The 20,057-nt window shown below is 32.9% G+C and overlaps 1 pseudogene; it reads left to right on the forward strand.

Moving 5' to 3' along the window:
• The first annotated feature begins 16,037 nt into the window (after positions 1–16,037).
• LOC149062108 (uncharacterized) lies at positions 16,038–19,973 on the forward strand (annotated as a pseudogene).
• Positions 19,974–20,057: the final 84 nt, after the last annotated feature.

Raw genomic sequence — 20,057 nt, forward strand, 5'->3', positions numbered from 1 at the left:
AAACATTTTCCTACAACACATCTCATCTGACAATTAATTGTAATACGTCATTTCATATCCACATTTATTTTCGAACACTATAGGTGAATAATGAGAATATTAACTCATTAAATATTACATTAAACGATAAGTAGTCGAAATTCGAAATAATGCTTCGAACTCATCTTCAGTATCTAGTAGAGGTTTTAATTTCTGTTTTTGATATCGGTATTTATTTTTCTGATTTCAATTTCGGTTTTGATTACCGGTATTGATTTTTTTCGATTTTGTTTCCTGATTTGAAAATTGGTATTTATTTTTTCCGTTTTTGTTCAAGTTTTTAATAGCTGCAAAATATGCACTTATTCTGTATGAATGTTTATAAGCTTTATAAAATAATGTCTTATAATTAGTTATTGCTAGGGTAGAGGACTTGTAGCACTAAAAAATCACCAAATATGCACTTCAATATATAAAATATGCATTAAAAATAAGCACTTTAAAAATAATATGCATTTTAAAATGAATTTTTTTTTTTAAAAATTTTTTTAATGAATAATATATTTTATTTACATTTTAAGTACAACTTACAATAGTTACAAAACGTTTTTATTTATTTGTGTTTATTTTATGGGTTTTGAAATACTTAAAATTAATGTTTCAACTTATAAAAAATAATCTACAAAACATTTTAGTTTCAAATATTTAAGGTTAACACACATTTTTACCTTGAAAGTTGATTTGACAATTACATTTTTTTTCATATTTTCAAACTGAAAACTTTTTCTAAAAATATTATGATCAAAATTTAAAATAACTTTAAATTCAATGTTATTTTGGTTGTTTAAATTAAAACATCTACAAATAAAATATTGATAAAATGATAAATTATTCAAAATATGCATCTAAAAAAATAAAATGGAAGAAATATACCCTAAAACTAAAAAAAACTGAAAATATGCATTTATATACAAAATAAAATTTCAATACTAGCTTTGTCAAAGCATGACACTTATTTGTTTCGTACTCTGCTATTTTTGTGATTGTGTAAAAAAAATATGCAAATGTTACAAGTCCTCTGCCCTAGTTTTACATACCTATTTCTAATTCTAATATAAAATAGTTAATGTCATGTATAGTCTTTTGTATTATAAGTCTTATGAAGAAATTACCTATAAATTTACAGCTCAAACATGACTCATTGATGAAAAAAGTAAATGAAGCAAGGAAAAGACATGAGGTATCTAAAACAACAGAGATTCAAACAAAACTGTTTAGTGGTCCAACTAAAAAATGGTCTAAAGAAAAGGTAATTTTACAATTTTTTTTAAATATAAAATTAAATATTAATCACTAAAATGTTCAAATCACTATAGCCCCCATTCTTATGCAGGTACCCATTATCATGGACCTACTATCTTTAGTACACAAAGTTAAATATGTAACTCTAAAACAACTTGTATTAATCTTGATTTTGGTACATTAACATTTTCAGAAAAGTTATACACTAAATAGTTTACAGTAGAAAGAGGGTTCTCATTTGAAAAATAGAAATTTATATCTTCATGGTACTATTAAAGTAGTACTTACAACAAATCTCACAAAATTTGAAAATATGGTCTTAAAGTACCTACCAAGAGTATCAACCTACCTATAATTAAAATTTCAAAAATCATAATTTGAATAATTACATTATTGAAAAAGATAAAGAGAGTTATTGTACTTATTGAATCACATTCTATATAATATTTTATTGTAATCTAAAATATAAAAAAGTAATCTTAATGTTTTATACACTATATAGATTGGTGATTTGGTGTTCAACTACATTATTCAAGAAATGAGACCATTAATTACGTGCGAGAAACCAGCGTTTAAACAGTTAATCATAGGCCTTACTGGTTTAACATCTACAGATTTTGCTTTACTCCCAGACCGAAATTATACATCAAAGAAACTCAACTCAAGCTATACAAATTATATTTCCATGTTGACTTCATTGCTCAATAAACAACAATATATTTGTACTACTGCAGATATATGGAGTACTAATAATAAAAGCTACCTTGGCATGACATGTCACTTCATAGAAGAAATTTCTTATATCCACCATTCCTATGTTTTGGGATGTAAACGAATCAAAGGTGGGTATAATTATTTAAACATTGGTGAGGCTATCAATGAAATAACTCAAACGTATCAAATAAGTACTTCAAAAATAACGCATACCATAACTGACAACGCAAGTAATTTTGGTAAAGCGTTTAGGACATTTTCTACCACATTGGGTGAAAAATCAAATAATTACAATATTGGTAGTTTATCCAGTGATTCAGATTCTAATACAATTGGTGGAAATTCAGATAGTGAAGATGACGAATGTTCCAAAATTCAGCATGTTGATGTATATCCTTAAATCCTTTGCTTTCTAAAGAATCAAATGAACATTCTGAAGATATAAGTATTTGTCTACCTGATCATATGAAATGTAGTGCTCATACCCTAAATTTGATTGCTACAACAGACACAACAAAAATAAGTGATAGATCTTATCTACAAATTTCAAAAGCGACATTTGAAAAACTATTTAAGTTTTGGAATCTAATCAGTAGAAGTACTGCAGCTGCAGATACAGTAAGTGATAAGTGTAATTGTAAATTTCCTGTACCGGTTATTACAAGATGGAACTCTTTGTATGATGCAGCAAAAAAAAAATATTATTTTACAAAGAAAAGTTGGTTCCAGTCTTTGAAGAACTTAAATTAAATAAATTAAAAACAACTGAGTGGCTATTTCTAAAAGAGTATTGTGAAGTTATGGAGCCATTAGAATCTACACTGGTAATCTACAAGGAGAAAAAAGAAGTTATCTAGGATACGTGGCTCCAACAATTTTATCTATAAGACTTTTATTATTAAACTCAACAAATATAAGAGTTTATTGTAAGCCATTAAGTCTATGCATAATTCAAAATATTGAAAAACGTTTTGATTAGGTATTTATTTAACTTAAGCAGTTCCAAGAGTAAAGCATTTATTTTAGCATCAATAAGCCACCCAAAATTTAAAATGAACTGGGTACCAGTAAGATAAAAAAATATGTGCAGAAATATATTTGTCAGTGAATGCAATACAAGTGCTGTTACTAATTCAAGTTCAGATTCTGGTTCATCTAGCGAAGAAAATGGCGAGAGTGATGATGACAAATTTTACAACAATTTACTAGAAAACAACTTTCCAGAAAATGTAATTGATGTAAATGAATCTTGATGCTTCACTGAAAGAAGAAACACAAATTTAGCTGGAATTCAAAGTTCATCATATCTTAACTCAAAAAAAAAAAAGATTTGACTATGTTAGATTCTTTTAATATTGTTAAAAATGTATTTTTGTATTTTTAAAATACAACACAACGTTGCCATCATCTGCTCCAGTAGAAAGACTATTCAGTGGAGCTATACAAGTCTTAACACCATGTCGAAATCGTCTCAAAGAAACTACTTTTGAAAAGCTGCTCTGCTGTAGATGCTCTGTTGCAAAATAATATTATATTTAGTTAACTACATAATAATATGTAATAAAATATATTTGTTTTTTTATTTTAATAAAGGTATATGTATTTTTTTTTTAATACCTAATGGTATATTTTTTTTCGCTGTTTTTTTTTTAATAAAGATTTAATCATAACAATTATCCTCAATAATATTTAAACTATATAAATAAGTGGTACCTATAATTTGTTTCAATAAATTAGAATAAAAAACTAAGGTAACAATACATAATTTATTAGCTACAAAAACATTTTCAGGTTACAAAAACCTAACCTATTAATTATAAGTTATTTTATGTTCACATAGGTAAAGAAGTAAGCACATTTGCAATTTAAAAATACTAAAAAAAATTATTTTATCTATAATATTATCTAGATAAAGGTTAGATTATCTTTACCTTATCTAGATAAATGTAAAATATATTTATCTTTATCTGTATATAGATATTTTTTTATAAAATTATCTGTATCTTATCTAGATGAAATTTTCGTTATCTATTCTCAACACTGATCATATCGTTAATTATTGAAGTTTTTATGGACCCCATAACCCTTAAATCCTCTGCACTGTAAGATTATATCTAATATAAATTAAGTTAAATTAATTATTGAGTATCGCGATACATTATAACTTGTAGGTACATCTCATTTTTATTATTGCAAAATATAAAATAAGAAAGTTAAAACTGGTTTAGAATTGTATTGACATTTATAGAATAAAAAACTAAAAAAACGGAAAATTTCAAATTACTATAATTAATAACTTTAAAATGTTTGAATTTTTTTGAAAATGTTTTCATATATAGAAAATGCCAGTATAAACATATAACCCAGGTATTAGTATACATTTATAAAATCGTATACTTTATTCTAAGAACTTCAAGTGCATCTTGGTTTATTTTTCCAGATAGAACATATTTAAATCCAAATTTATATATTAAGTATTGAGTAATCTGTCATTTCAATACAAGAGTTCAGTGTTACACGTAAACTTTCAGAAGTACTCTTCGTTAAGAATTGATTATCAATGACATCAACTCCAACCCAAGCTTCTCAATAATCCAGTAATGACAGTATAATGGTTTTTAGCATTAGCCCGAGTTAGTTAATAGTAAAGTTATCGTTAATAGCTTTACACTGTAAAGCTACATGACCTGCAACATCATAATCGCCAATGCTTTCGTGTAAGAAACCGATACGTGATAATTAGGGCTCGAATGTTTATGCACTTAAAACTACTCTAATATAAATAAATAAAATTATAAAATATGTATTTTTAGCCAATAAAAACACAAAAATATGTAAAGTAAAAATAGTATTATTTGATTCTGTAAAACATGAATTAAACTTGTACCTAGGTTAGCATTAAATTGAATAAATAGGAAAAAATATGCAATTTCATAAACATCCAAGCCCTAGTGATAATATTGCCTAAAAAACTACGGAAATGATGACTAATATATCTATGAATAATATATAATATGCATATTAATAATAAGATGTATATAATTTAAAAACTGTTGTAGGGCTGTAACATTTTATAACTATTTAATATTTATATTTCACTGTGAAGTCTGGGTGGATTTAAATTTTAGTTTAAATGTGCTAATTTTATTGTTTAACCTGTACAATTCAAAAATAAATAACAAACATTTAAAAATGAGAAATAAAAAAAATTAGCGACTGTATTTTTTACTTAAAACTTTTAAATATTACAAATATTATCTATTATATAAATGTGAAAATGAAAACTTTTGAGGCCCATATTCTCGAAAACTACTGTACCGATTGTTATGATTTTTTTAAATTGAAGAGCACTTCCATTGCGGAGAAGGTTTATGGAATTTGATCGATTGTAATAGACAAAGGAGTTATCAATTACTATAAATAATGGCCTGTACGTAGACTTGGCAACATGACAAGCATTCTGGGTTTCAACAATCACTACAATGCGATCCTGACCATCCAACGTGTCCGACGGCCGATGGTTATGCTTATGATGCTCGGGTTTCCCCTACCCGTACAGCAACAAAAAAAAACAAAAAAAACGACGACGCCACCGCCAACAACAGGCGTTGTGCGCGGTGAATGCATTCGGCGACTACCAAGGACGGACCGAGACCGACAGACATTTTAAGTGAAGCCGCGTAAAAGTCTGAACGCTGCTCAATGTTTGTGCATCGATGTATCGTCAAATATTCAAGATGCCTGCATTTAAATAATAAACAGTACTATAAAAAATTATAATAATAAGTAGTAGTAGTATTTAATTTTAATTTAATTTAATTGCTTTAACTTTAAAATTTTTTTGTTCCTTTTAATTCTAAGATTGTATAATATTGTATATTATATTTCCATCATTTTTGACTCATTCTGATTCAATTCCAGTAATATTTGCTGATTTTTTTGTCGTTATTTATTTAGATAAATATATTTAGATATATTCTGACCTGCGTAGCCATTTATCACAATGAAAAAGACCTAACCTAACCTTTTTTTTTTTTTCCGGGTTTGAATCGTGAACAGTGAGGGAAGTAGGTTTCCCCATTGCTGCCTCCCTGTCCACATCGTTTATTGGACAACAACAATAAACATTACAATACACAATAAACATTAAAATAGTCATCATTGCGACATCTTAGTATTATTAACAAATGTTTGGGGGCCTCTAACCACCCTAGGTTTGGCTGTCAGCCTACAATGTTTCCCTTAACTAAGTTTTAGTCTTCTGCCGCTCATGGCACTCCTTGCCTCCTTCTTTCCAATTCCTCCTTGCGGCCCATAATGTACTCCACCATATCCGAGAACGCCGATGCCATCTTGGAAGCAGCCTCTTGAACTCTACGCCGTTGAACTGGGTCCATGGGCAGTTCTTCGATTGTCGGCCTGCAAAATATATCCGCTACGTCCTCGGGACTGGGTTTCCTCCGGAGAAGTTGCGACAACTCTCGTCTGTCTTCGTCCCAAAAAGGACACACGAAAATGGTATGCTCTGAATCATCAATTTCTGCCGGACAATGACAGCATGCTGGACTTTGCGCCCTCTTCCTGGACCAAAGGTACTTCTGAAAACAACCGTGGTTCGTGAGCGCCTGAGCCATGTGAAAGCTCACCTGGCTCGGCCCCCGATACCACCATCTCTCCAGCTCCGGAATCAACCGTTTGGTCCACGCGGCCTTATTCACGTTGCCACTGACGGATTATTTCTTTAATTTCCTCTTCCTTTGACAGGACGTTTCCAGACTTCCTGGATTCAGCAACCCTTTGTCTCGAGCTCGCCAGAATGAAGACTGGAGGCATTTTGACCAGCACCAACGACGCCATGGCCGACACCGTCCTGTAGCTCCTTATTACTCTGAGTGCGGGACCTAACCTAACCTAACCTTTTTTTTTTTTTTTCTATTTGAACCGCAACTGGGCAGGAATTGTCGTTCGACATTGCTTCCGCCCAGGTACATCGTTTATTGAAAAAAAAACGCAAACTACAAGATGAACTTGGTTGCCTACAGGGACAATACCCCTGTGTGCAGCCTCACAAACGATATCGACATACAGCAATAATTGGCTGGCTACAAGGACGGAGCCCCTGCGTGCAGCCTCACAACAAAATCAACTACAGTATGGAAGAAGACAAAAAAAGAAAACATATATTATATAACAGACTTGCGAATGCAGCCCGGATATGGTCTCGAATGTCTTCATGGGCCGACCGGAGTCCGTCGCCCTGGAGACTCGTACCTGTCCGTGTTAGCGAGCTGAACTTATTCCGCCGCCCTGGAGACACGTTCGTCCATTGGTTCACTGCGCACCGCCAGGTGCCTGCTGCCTTGCTCGTTCCTCACGTTCCCTGGTTGACATGATCCTCCCGATCAGTGACGAAATAATCTGCCAGTCCGAATTGGACCTCAACATGATGCTTGTTAGGTTCCCTGGCAGGAGCTGGTCAACGTCCAGATAGACACAGGCTTCGACCCGCCATCGATGGAAAGCGTCGCATTCGAACACTGCGTGTTACGCACCGTCCGGAGCCGCTCCGCACAGCACACAACTATCACTTTCGATTTTCCCAAACCGATGCAAATACTCACCAAAGCAACCATGCCCGGTCAGCACTTGGCTGAGGTGATAAGACACTTCACCGTGTGACCTGCTCAACTACGGTGCTAGTTCCCTAATCAGCCTGTGCGTCCACCTGCCTTTCGCCGAATTGTCCCATGCCGTTTGCCACCTTCTCACCAGCTGGTCCCTGGCTATGCTCTTCAAGATGCCGCCATATATATCGTGAATAACGAAAATAAATTTAAAAAAACCTAATAGCAATGAAACTAAGGCCAATAGTATAGTATAATTTACACTTAATAAGCAAAAATTATAATAAAATGTAATACTTTGTATAGGTACTTACGTTTCTGCGGACGTTGTTATTCCTCAATGCGAAAATGTGAATTGGAAAATAATTGTTTACGAAACGGTTTACAACGACAATAACAAGAGTTACAACGCAGGTAACCCATGCGGGTAACGAAATCAACAAAAACGACAGTGTGGCTAATTATTTTATATATATTTAATATTAATAATTAATCATAGGATTAAAACATACATATATGATTTTTTAAATATGGGGCCCACCACAGATCGACTTTTGACGACCGGTTCTCAAACAAATTAATACACGCTGGTACACGGTATTCAAACACTCCCGCCTTCAATAGATTATCGACGTCGACGTCGAATTGCCTACCTAGGTGACTAAGTTGAACTTAAATCGATTTTCACTTGACATGACTGACTTGCTAGACGTTAAAATTCGGCTTTACGGTTTGCGTTTCGACTATCATAACAGGAAAAGACTGGACCGAATATGGATTCTCGGTGTTGTCCTGTGTAGAGACACGAGAGACCATGGAACTCGAATTTCGAATGTTCCCGCCATGCAGGGAACGATACCTCCACGCCTTATCAGAAATCGTTATCACCTGCTACGACTTTTGAGTCGTTTGAAATCGTTTATCGACACGGCTTTCAGATTTACGCTTTGCGTTTGGACTTAGACAAAAAGACAAGACTGGACCGTATATGGATTATCGATGTTGTCCTGTCTAGGGACACGAGAGGTTTGTAGACCATGAAACTGAAATTTCGAATATTGCCGCCTTGGGAAGGATACTCCACGGCTTATCATAAATCGTTATCACCTGGTACGACTTTTGAGTATTGACCAGCAAGTACAGCAATGATTTTAACAATTCCAACGACTCTGTCTCCGCCTTCGGTATGCACTCATCAAGCACTGCGGGGGGCCTGGGGGTCTAAAAAATCCTTTATCATTAATCCACATATCGCGACGTCAATCGTATTACCTACTCATATCGTCTAGCAGTATGGTAGGACGTAGTGCGACGTTACAGGCGCTACGTACATAATTCTAACGATATACTCTCCGAAATCGGTATTCACTTGACGTGACTGACTTGCTAGACATTTAAATACGGCTTTCGGCTTTACGCTTTTCGTTTCGACATTCATAACAGCACAAGACTGGACCGTATCGACTGTTGAACTGGGATTTCAAATTTGCCGCTTTCGAAACGATACCTCCACGCCTCATCATAAATCGTTATCACCTTTTACGACTTTTGAGTATTGACCAGCGAGTACAGTAAAAATTTTAATAATTCCGACGACTCTGTCTCCACCATCGATACCCACTTTTCACCGACCAAGGGGGTCTGGGGGTATATTACTATGGCATGTGTACAGGATTTTATAGTGTACTCATTTGGTGAGGAATGACAATAACAATTATTCTTAATTTATTCTCTGCCAAAACGCATCAGACATTGCAATGTATTCGCATTCGTCTGTCGGTTTCATTTCGTTTTTATTGGTACTTTTTAACATTTATCCTTTGATTTGTATTTTGACGGTGTGGCTGATTAATTGACTAATTATGGTATTGAGATATTGTATATGATACAGCATTAAACCTTACAGTTTTGAACGTTTCATGCGGGGCCCACTAAAAGGTCTACTTTTGATTACCAACTCCCTAACGAATCGATAGATGCTCGAACACGGTTTTCAAATACTGTCGCTTTCGATGGATTACCACCTCACCGGTGGGCCTCATCAAAAACCCTTTATCATTAATCCACATATCGCGACGTCAATCGTATTACCTACTCATATCGTCTAGCAGTATGGTAGGACGTAGTGCGACGTTACAGGCGCTATGTACATAATTCTAACGATATACTCTCCGAAATCGGTATTCACTTGACGTGACCGACTTGCTAGACATTTAAATACGGCTTTCGGCTTTACGCTTTACGCTTAACCTACGCTTATTTTTTCGAATTTTTACTCGATTTTTCTGCTTTTACGCCCTTTTCCGTCGCCTTTTTTTACGTTTAATTTAAGTGCGTTTCTTTTAAAATCGGTTTTCGCTCCGAACGCTTCGCCTTTCCGTTCCGTTTCCGACGCGACCGACTTTCGTTTTTATCGTTTTTTTTTCGATCTTTTTCGTCTTTAAGACCGCCGACTGCTCTTTTTTCGCGTAGTATACTTATTTTCGAACCCGTAGACGTGCGGTTCTCGCACTGATTCGGTCCGTACGCTTCGAAATCGCGTTTGATGTACCTATTGTACTGATAATAATAAATATTATACTGTTTTTGTTTGATTCAATAAATATTGTTTTAAATACGTTTAATTCTGTCTTTTGTCTGTTCGAAATCCTTATTTTAAGCTCATGACGACGGTGTTTGAGTGTTCCTACTTTTTATAAATTACAAAAACGGCTAGGTACTCGGTTAGTAGCCAAATATTTAACACAGCACATAAAAGGTGCGACTACATGTGATATAATAATATGTATTATTGTTTGTGTGATTATTTACACTTTTGTTCGTCGACGGCTCAAAGAACGTAATCATATGATGCTACGTATAAGGTGTTTAATATTAATTGCTGTCGATAGGTGAGATAGGCGTAATGAGTAGTCTACGACGGTGGTTAATTATTTAATCGAGTACACAAATTGTACAACAACGTAATGTACTGTAGGTACACTACGGTTAATCGACAACGGTAGTATCGGTGTATATGTAATCTCTTTAGGGTTTTTATGTTTAAATTGATTAAATAACTACTCGGTTATACCATGAAAAGAATATTTTGGTGGTAATGTTAATAATTTAGTTCATTGACGGTGTTATAAAAGTGAGTATGTACTGCTACGGATGCATTATTAAATATCATTTCTTATAGGCAATGTAGTTTTTATTCATTTGTGGTAATTAAATAGTTACTAAATTACACCAGTAGTAGAATATTTTTTGGTAATAATATGGACAGTTTTATTTATTAACGGCTGTATGAATGTCATTCATGGTACGGATAAAACATTAAATATTATTGTTGATAAATAATTTAGGTTCTATGAGTAGTCTATATTTTTGCACATTTGTGATAATCAAATACCTACCCAAATTTACCAGAAAAAGCATATTTACACTTTAGTAGGTACATCAAAGGTTTTATGAATATTATAATATGTATTGTGATACAGTATTACAATTGATAGGTCATGTAGATTACTAGATTCTATAGTAAATTTTGATATACCTAACTATAAGGTAATAAAAATTAAAATAGCTGTTCGGTTCTTGGTAGCCAAGATTTTTTTCATTATATATATTTTAAACTCATGATGACGGTGCATCTAACGGAAAGGTTTATCGACAAAAATTCAAATCACCCAACAGATATTATGGTTTTTAAACGTTCGAGGTAATCAAATATCTCTTTTGTTCATTGAAGGTATTAAATATTGCTATTGATAGGTAATTTGTGTATAATCAGTAGTATTCTATGACGGTGGTAAATTATTTACTCAAGCACACAAATTGTGCACTAAATTAATGTACTGTAAGTAATATTTATTTATATAATAATAAACTTGCATACGTTATCCTTATTTATTAAACTAAGCACACAATTTATGTCACCTTTATTAGTTAGAATTATAATAAATTAATAATCAAATTAAATGACATACACAACTATTTATATTTTTATTAAAATAACTTTGCTCTGAACTTATTATAATATATTAACCATAACGGTATGATTTTATATCGAATAATTAATATTGCCTTACGTTTAATGAGTAACAACCAATTGTAAAGGTAATTATATTAATATTAATGCTAAACTAATATATTTATGTACCTAAATCATAATTATTTAACTAAATGAATAAACTTTATTTTATGTAATAATTTATTTTATTTGTAAAATATGTAATATGTGAAATAATATGGCCTTAAACCCAACAAGAAAATATTTATTTATACTCAATGATTATTTAAAGTGTATTACAATATTTTATACCTAAACAACGGTAAATTACAGTGATCCACATGATCTTTATAATTATTTCTGTCAATTATATGCATTAATAATGGTCTGATCATATATTCAAACAGTGCATACAGAACCATAAATGAGTATAATATGTACACAATCTTCGATGGAACAATAGTATAAACACGTCGAATGCATCCAAATATACGATTTAAGGTTTTCTGACACACAATCCATATGAATTATTCGTTGAAACAGTGTTTAATGCTGCATTTGGTGCTGAATTGAAACAGCTTAAATACTAGAATTTTCGAGTATGAAATCATCTGAGTGGGTGTTCCAGTAGGTTAGGCGTTAGAGATTAGGGTATAGGGTTCGACACCGATAGCGGTGAATAAAGAATTTGCGCCGTGACTGTACATTTAATTTGTACAGATTAATTCACGTTTAATTATTTGTTTTTTTTTACAATTTTTTTTCCACGTAATTTTTCAAAGTTCTAATATAGTTATGTTTTCGTCACCCTAATTATCACTATTTATGATATATATAATATAAATACATAAACGATTGCATAAAGACCAAAGGTCACTAAAGAGGTGGACAAACGGTTATACATATAATATATAGATAGATACATAGAAATATCGAAAAATACGACGACTGATATCAAAGCAAACGGTATTTTCCAAAATTCCGTCCATCGACATAATTATTAATAAATATATGTGTGTATATAGTAGGCTTGAAATGCTTGATTATTATTAAAAGTTTATCGCAAATTAGTGTAGTGGAGAGGGGAACTTGAGCTCCGCCGAACCGTACCGTGGTATCCATCGTCAGGCTACGGCCAACGTTCGTACGATACGTCGATACCTACGTTTTTATGCGCAAAAGCACGGAGGACTTTTTGCACTCTATTAATTTTCTAGACTCCGAACAAGTGCTCTCTTTCTTCCGTATTTTTAGTGTATTCGTAAGGCGAGATTTTGATACCGGTGAGTACAATTTCGATAGAAATAATAACGTTGGAATCACGCTTGATCGTGCAATTGTCTGTTGTACGTTGTTTACATTACGTGTACACGAGGCAACGCGTGTCTTGCACCCTTATACACTTGATTTACAGCTCTATCTAATGATATTTCAAACATGTCTTCTTCCATATTTGCTTTGTATATATTAACATACCGTTTCAGTGGCGTAGCCAGGATTTTTCAATGGGGGGGGGTTTACGGTTTAGGTATATATAAAACAAATTATTTCAAATTGTATTGTACTTCAAATTTCAATTAAAGCATTTATTTATTAATGTCAAACAAAATTTTAATCACATTACAATATTTACATCAACCGTATTCTTCTTGTTTTAGTCGCTAATTTATTTAGGACATCATCAGGGTCTATTATTATATCATTATGTATATTCATCATTGCTAAACCATTCAACCTATTTTCACATGTGGTGTTTCGTAAATATGTTTTCAATCTTTTTAATGTGGAAAAAGATAATAACCATAAATAATATCTTTAATCGTGGTCATAACCACAGTGTTTTTGAAAACTCGTGCAGATAATATTAAAAATATAATATTATTATTATTATCAAATATCAATCAGGTTTCTGTCGTTTCTGGACGAGTTCTCTGAATATTCAGAAACGTTTTATGTCATATATTTTCATAGATAGTAGGTACTAGAATTAATGAAATATATAATAATTTATTAGATGTTGAAAGTCAATGGGGGGGGGGGGGGGGTTTAAACACCCAAACCCCCCCCCCCCGGCTACGCCACTGTACCGTTTTACTTATTCACACTCGGACGGCCTGTATGGTCAACGTTGGCCCGTTAGCCGTTGCGCGTCGGCCGTCCGTATCCCTTAACATTGTGAATCTAATAATCTATTCTGATTTGTTTCGCGGCATTATCGTGTCACGAGTTCGGTAGGTCCCCGATGTCTTTTTTCGTATTTTCATATTTTTTTCCCACATAAGGAATCCATGTAAAAAATATAATATTTATCGTATATATCAATTCTAAAATTAACACAACCGCCCGAGACGCATATTTCAACGTTGATAACGTACTGATACCATCAGAATATTCGATTACGATCATTGACACAGTTTGATTTTCATAATTATTATTATAATTTGCTATTAAATATTAATCAGTACATATTCACGAATTACTTATACCTTTTCAAGATGTTTTCATTAAACATCAATAATATTTCTATAATGTTATACGATTATTATACGACGCTTTCCAGGCTATTCACTATGGTGAAACGATGTGTGATCTGTGGAAACGTATAGTTTCAATTGACGCATATGCCATGTACATCTTATTATAAGCAGTGATGTAGTCCTAAAAATTTTTATGGGTACACGCCTGAAACATTGTAAAATAAAACGTGGGGGGCGTAGCCCCCCACACCCCCCTAATTAGTACTCGTTCATGTTTTCTACTAGTGATTATAACATATTTGGTAAACAAAACCACAATTTTCATTTATAAATAGCATATTAAGCCATCGACCAACATAAAATTATGGTAGACAAAATACTCAGGGTAGATAGCATATTGAACAAGTATCCACTATTTTATCTATTTATCAGTTGTCTATAATATAATATACAATAATACCTACTACAGAATGATTGATAATTAAACTCATGATCCATAAATAATGTTTAAAAATAAAATACTTGATAAAATTAAAAATTGTATAATTTAACACAAAATATAAATTATTAACATATTATGAAATATTTTAAATACATTTTAAATAGTTAAAGTAATTGCCATAGTTTATATTTTGGATCTTCAGTTGCAGTGCTGGTATTAACTTTTCTTGATTTGTTGTCATCAGCATCTCTATGGGAGGTTAACCAACTTTCGACATAATCTCTAGGATTCCATCTTTGTAAAGGTGGACCATTAATATTTATGAACATTGAATTAGAAATGTTGTTTATTAACAATCTTGAACGAAGATCTGTACATATATTGTTCATAACACTAAATCCACGTTCGCACTCAGCTGTTGAGCATGGTAATGTCTTGATTAAAATATTTATGTCATTGAGTTCTTCAATTAAAGTTATATCATTATTATCATTGTCATCAATATAGATTCGCATTCCTTTTAATGTCTTTACTTTATTAATACAAAATCTGTCACAAATACGTTGTATTTCTTTTTCACCAAAGCGTATCTCAACTTCAGAAGACCATAATATTTTATCAAATATTTGAAAGTCTTCAAGTATTATTTTTTCTTCACCTTCATTTGGTATAAGTCTCATATTTAAATTATTTACTACACTTGTTATAAACTGGTTCTTATTTATACAAGTTATCTTTTCGTTGTTAGATAAAACAACAGTTTTAAATATCATTTTTTCTTTTGCTTTAACAGCTTCTGAAAAATAATTACCATTCATAGTTTTCAATGACTCAATAACTCGTATTGTTCTTCTTATTAGTACATCAGCCTGCAATAGAGACATATCTTGTTTTTGTAAGTCAAGTGATAGTTGTGATATCTCAAATAAAACATCACACATTAAGGCTAAATCTAACAAGAATTGTATACTGTTTAATATTATCTTTGTTAATAAAGTGGTAACAGTTATAAAATAACATAACTTACCATAATAATACTAATGTGAAAAAGTACTAGGGACAAAACGTTTATATAGAATTGTAATGAATACTTGGAACAATAACTGATAACTGGACAAAACAACAATATTGTAAACGTTACCAAATGGTTTAAAAATAGATTTGTGTACAAAAGACCCTGTACAACACGATTTAAGATAGTACTAGTGTACTACCATAGCCGTGGTACAAGTAAACCATGGACTTTTATGATCTTTTCTTAGTCCGTGAAATAAACAAATTACGCTTATCTTTTTTTACTTATTAAATATCAAAATTTAATAAATATATATATTATTTGATGGGTAACGTTAATTCATCTTATTTATGTTCCGTGTACCCGCGTACTACGATTTTCGTTAAAGGTACACGCATAATTATAAAATTAGGAGGTGGGTACACGCCGTGTACCCCCGTGTACCCTCCACTACACCACTGATTATAAGGCATTCACCTTTAGATTTCCGATGAATGACGTACGTCGTCTTCAGTGGGTGGAATTCGTGAGGAACCACGGTTTTCAAGTGACTCTTAGCTCCAAGCTATGTCCTCGGCATTTCGTCCCCGGTCAAGATTTCAATGTAAATGTTGCACACGCCCGCCGCCGTCTGAGTCCAACAGCAGTGCCGTCCATAGTGAGCATAAAAACGTAGTAGAAGAATACTTTTTTAACCAACAGTTCCACAACATCCATTTCATGTTTACATTCAAAACAATAGGCCCCTGTATTAATAATCCGTGTTAAGTATAATATGGTTATTAAGGTAGACGTTTTTCACTTTAAAGTTCCATTGGTCGATATCTGGTCATTAATTATTATTTTCAAAAATGAAATTATTCACACATCTGTTAGGCTTATTTGTGTGTTATTGTCATTCACAAAACTGTACACACCTCAATGTCGATATGTACTGTTGTGTATTATGGTTCCTAATTTTTAGAAATACTTTAAACTCATGATTGTTGTTGTATAAACAATTTGATTTCAATTACACATTACATAACTACACAGGACTACACAACATATAATATAATAATACACATAGTTGTACTGGTACATCTGCATGCACCTTAATACACAATAAGTAAACTTATAAGTCACTTTGGTATATATAAATATATTTATTTATTTTGGTTCACTACTGCAGTTTGGATTGCACTTCACATCTCATTATGATCCTATTAAACATTTGTCAAACACACATACCTAACTCTTACGGTTAGACTTATCATACAATTGATAATTCAATAAATTCACTAGATGAATATGCATAGTCAATGTTTTGACTTTATCCTTCTGTAAACATTTTTGGGATGTAACTTAGTACATATTTTTATTTGCGTGTATTACAGTTTTTTTATTTTTTGGTTTTGTCTGGTTCACTAATGATTAAGATGCCTAAAGTTTATAAATACAATGAACTCATACTGCATTTTAAATAACATATTAAATAAATACACAGGATCAATTACATTTGGTATATTAACTACAAACTGTGAGGTTTTTATTTATTAGGTACAATTCAAATAACAGTTGATAACCTTATGCATTTTGGTTTTACTACAATAGAGTGTACATTAACATATTGCACACCTTTATTACTTAAATTCACTTTAGTTTTTTTTCCATCAAACATCTCATGTGAAATTATACAACATAATTGTACGGGTACATCTGCATGCACCTTAATACACAATAAGTTAACTTATAAGTCACTTCAGTATATATATATATATATATATATTATTTTTTTTGGATCACTACTAAATTCACTTGATGAATATGTATACTCAATATTTTGACTTTATCCTTCTGTTAACATTTTTGGGATGCAACTCAGTACATGTTTTTATTTGTGTATATTAAATTTTTTTTATTTATTTAATTTAATTTTTTGTTTTGTCTGGTTCACTAATTCACTAATGACTAACATGCTTAAAGTTTATAAATACAATGTACTCACACTGCATTTTAAATATACACTAAACTAAACATTACATCAATACATATCATACACATGACATACTGTTATGCTGGGAATATCAGTTTCTCCATAATCCTTATATTTAACTTACATTTATCTTATTCAGACAATAAAAAATTCACTTAATGTACTTAACCAGCACATGTATTAAACACTGTTGCCGTACAATCCACTTATAGCATTTAGGATTTATGTAATACCAGTTATGGTGTTGCTTAATAAACCATACAACAATATAAATAAAGTTCACCTATGACAGAGCATTATAATTTTAATGCAAATGTGTAATTTACATTCAAAATGTTTGTTTCAATTTATCTAATACAAGTTTATCGTTATCATATGTCATTAATGCATAGAACTATTCTTTTATGATTTTTTTTCCTGCATCTTTTGGTACCTACAGTAACTAAAAACTGCACAAATCTTATATTTGTATAATTACATTGCATTCTACTTTTAATTTACATTACACATAGTTACTAAATAACTATGTACAGTGCAAGGCTAATAAACATACACAATAACTGAAATCCATTATTATTGTTTATTTTATACTTAGGTGGTTAGGTGATTTGTTGTAAATAAATAAATAGTAATAATAATAATTAAGTAACTATAGGGGTATCATCAATGAGGGTGGCACCTTTCATCAAAATAATGATCCTGTCAATGTACTTTACACTATATTGTATATTACTGGTAAAAGTAAAGATAAAAAATTTATACTTTGGCATATAAATTGAGCGCCCATTGTTATGTAGATGGTTGGACCTCACCGGGAACGAGAAGACCGTGCAGATAATGTTCACGCTGGTGAGCAAGTTGTCGAAGTCTGGATGGATGATGTTCAGTTGGACGACAACATTGAGGTGGTTGAAATCATGCCGGACGACAACGACGTTGAGTTAGTTGAGGTACTATTGGACGACAATAACGTCGAGATCGTGGAAGTCGTGAACCAAGACGATCCAGTGGATGTGATACAAGACGACGATGATTTTGTCGGTATTTTCGACATTTCACCGTTATACGTCATCGAAGAGGTGAGTAAATACATTTCGTATAAATAACGTTGCTAACACAAATAGAATTGTGTCATGTTAATCGCAGGTGGAAGACAGGGCGGCACGCGCGCCGCTTATACACCGCCCGGCCGGCGTCCAGTACCCGCTACCAGAAACTTACTACATTGGCGCATTGGATGCAATCTGTAGACACTGTAGGGCCCGCCACTTTCAGTGCGAAAGTACCACCGCGGGGCACTTTTCGACGTGTTGCAATAACGGCCAGATGACCGTTTCAGGGCCAAGAGCATTGACTATTGCACCACTTTTGTTACAGAGGTTGTTGGTTGAAGACTCTGCGGAAGGCAAACATTACCGACAGCATATCCGACGGTACAATAATACTTTGGCATTTGCTGCGTTCTCCAGTGATCTAAACGCAAGACGCTTGCCAGGTCGGGGACCGAATATTTTCACCGTTCACGGGCAGTCTTATTGGAGGATTGCTAATGACTTGCTTGGAAACGAACCTGTGCAGCTCAGATACTGTCAGTTGTACTTCATCGAATCTGGGGAGGCTAACCGTATTCGAGCGGAACAGCAGCAACTACAGCCCGTTTCACACCGTCTGTTGCCAAGTGTGCTGGAGGACTTGGACGGCCTGTTACGGGACATAAATCCATTCGCACAGGCTTTCGAATAATATATTAAAAATTAGTTTATTAAGCAAACACACAATTTATGCTCATAACGTTCGAATTAGATATTGATGTAAACCGTAAATATTTCCAAGCAGTGTACACATTATATTTTTGAAAAACTGTCATTAATCAGACCATTTTATTTGTTTGTTCAAGTTCATCATGTTTTTGAATATATTCAACTAAATGCAATGTAAACTAAACAATTGATATTATACATTCTTTATTTGTTCCACTCTCATAATTTTAATTAATTTTTATTACTCTTATTATTTGACATAAGTGTGAGCGTCAAATAAATTTTTTCATCATTGTTACAAAGCACTCTGACATTGACATTCTTGAAAAACACAAACAATACAGTAACAGATACCTCACAACATAACTGTACATGTATTAAATAACCAAGAATAAAAATCAAACATATAACAGCCGTATTTTGTTGCAGGACTATGCGAGAAGTGTGGGAAAGAGAAAATGCTCCAGGCAGAGATCCTCAGTTGCAACCAAGGAGAGTTACAATGCATTTTGTCGCCGACGGAAATGTGGACAGAAGGCGATACAACCCACCGCCTCAAACGGTCAACGAAGTGGCAGCAGTGTTTGTCGGTGACGATGGTCAGCCGCCGATGAACGTGGATCTGGTCATCTTCGACCGGAATCCAATTAACCCGCCACACCGCCGTCTACAGACCATACCTGCCGGCTAACAGGAAGGCGTCCGCCGAAACCGAGTTCGCACCCGGAACAGTACCAGGGAGTATACTTGCTTTCGTCTGGGCATTCGGTATCAT

This window comes from Diuraphis noxia, unplaced genomic scaffold, assembly GCF_037042655.1.
Source record: "Diuraphis noxia isolate RWA-SAM2 unplaced genomic scaffold, SU_Dnox_SAM2 contig0001, whole genome shotgun sequence".
Lineage (NCBI taxonomy): Eukaryota > Metazoa > Arthropoda > Insecta > Hemiptera > Aphididae > Diuraphis > Diuraphis noxia.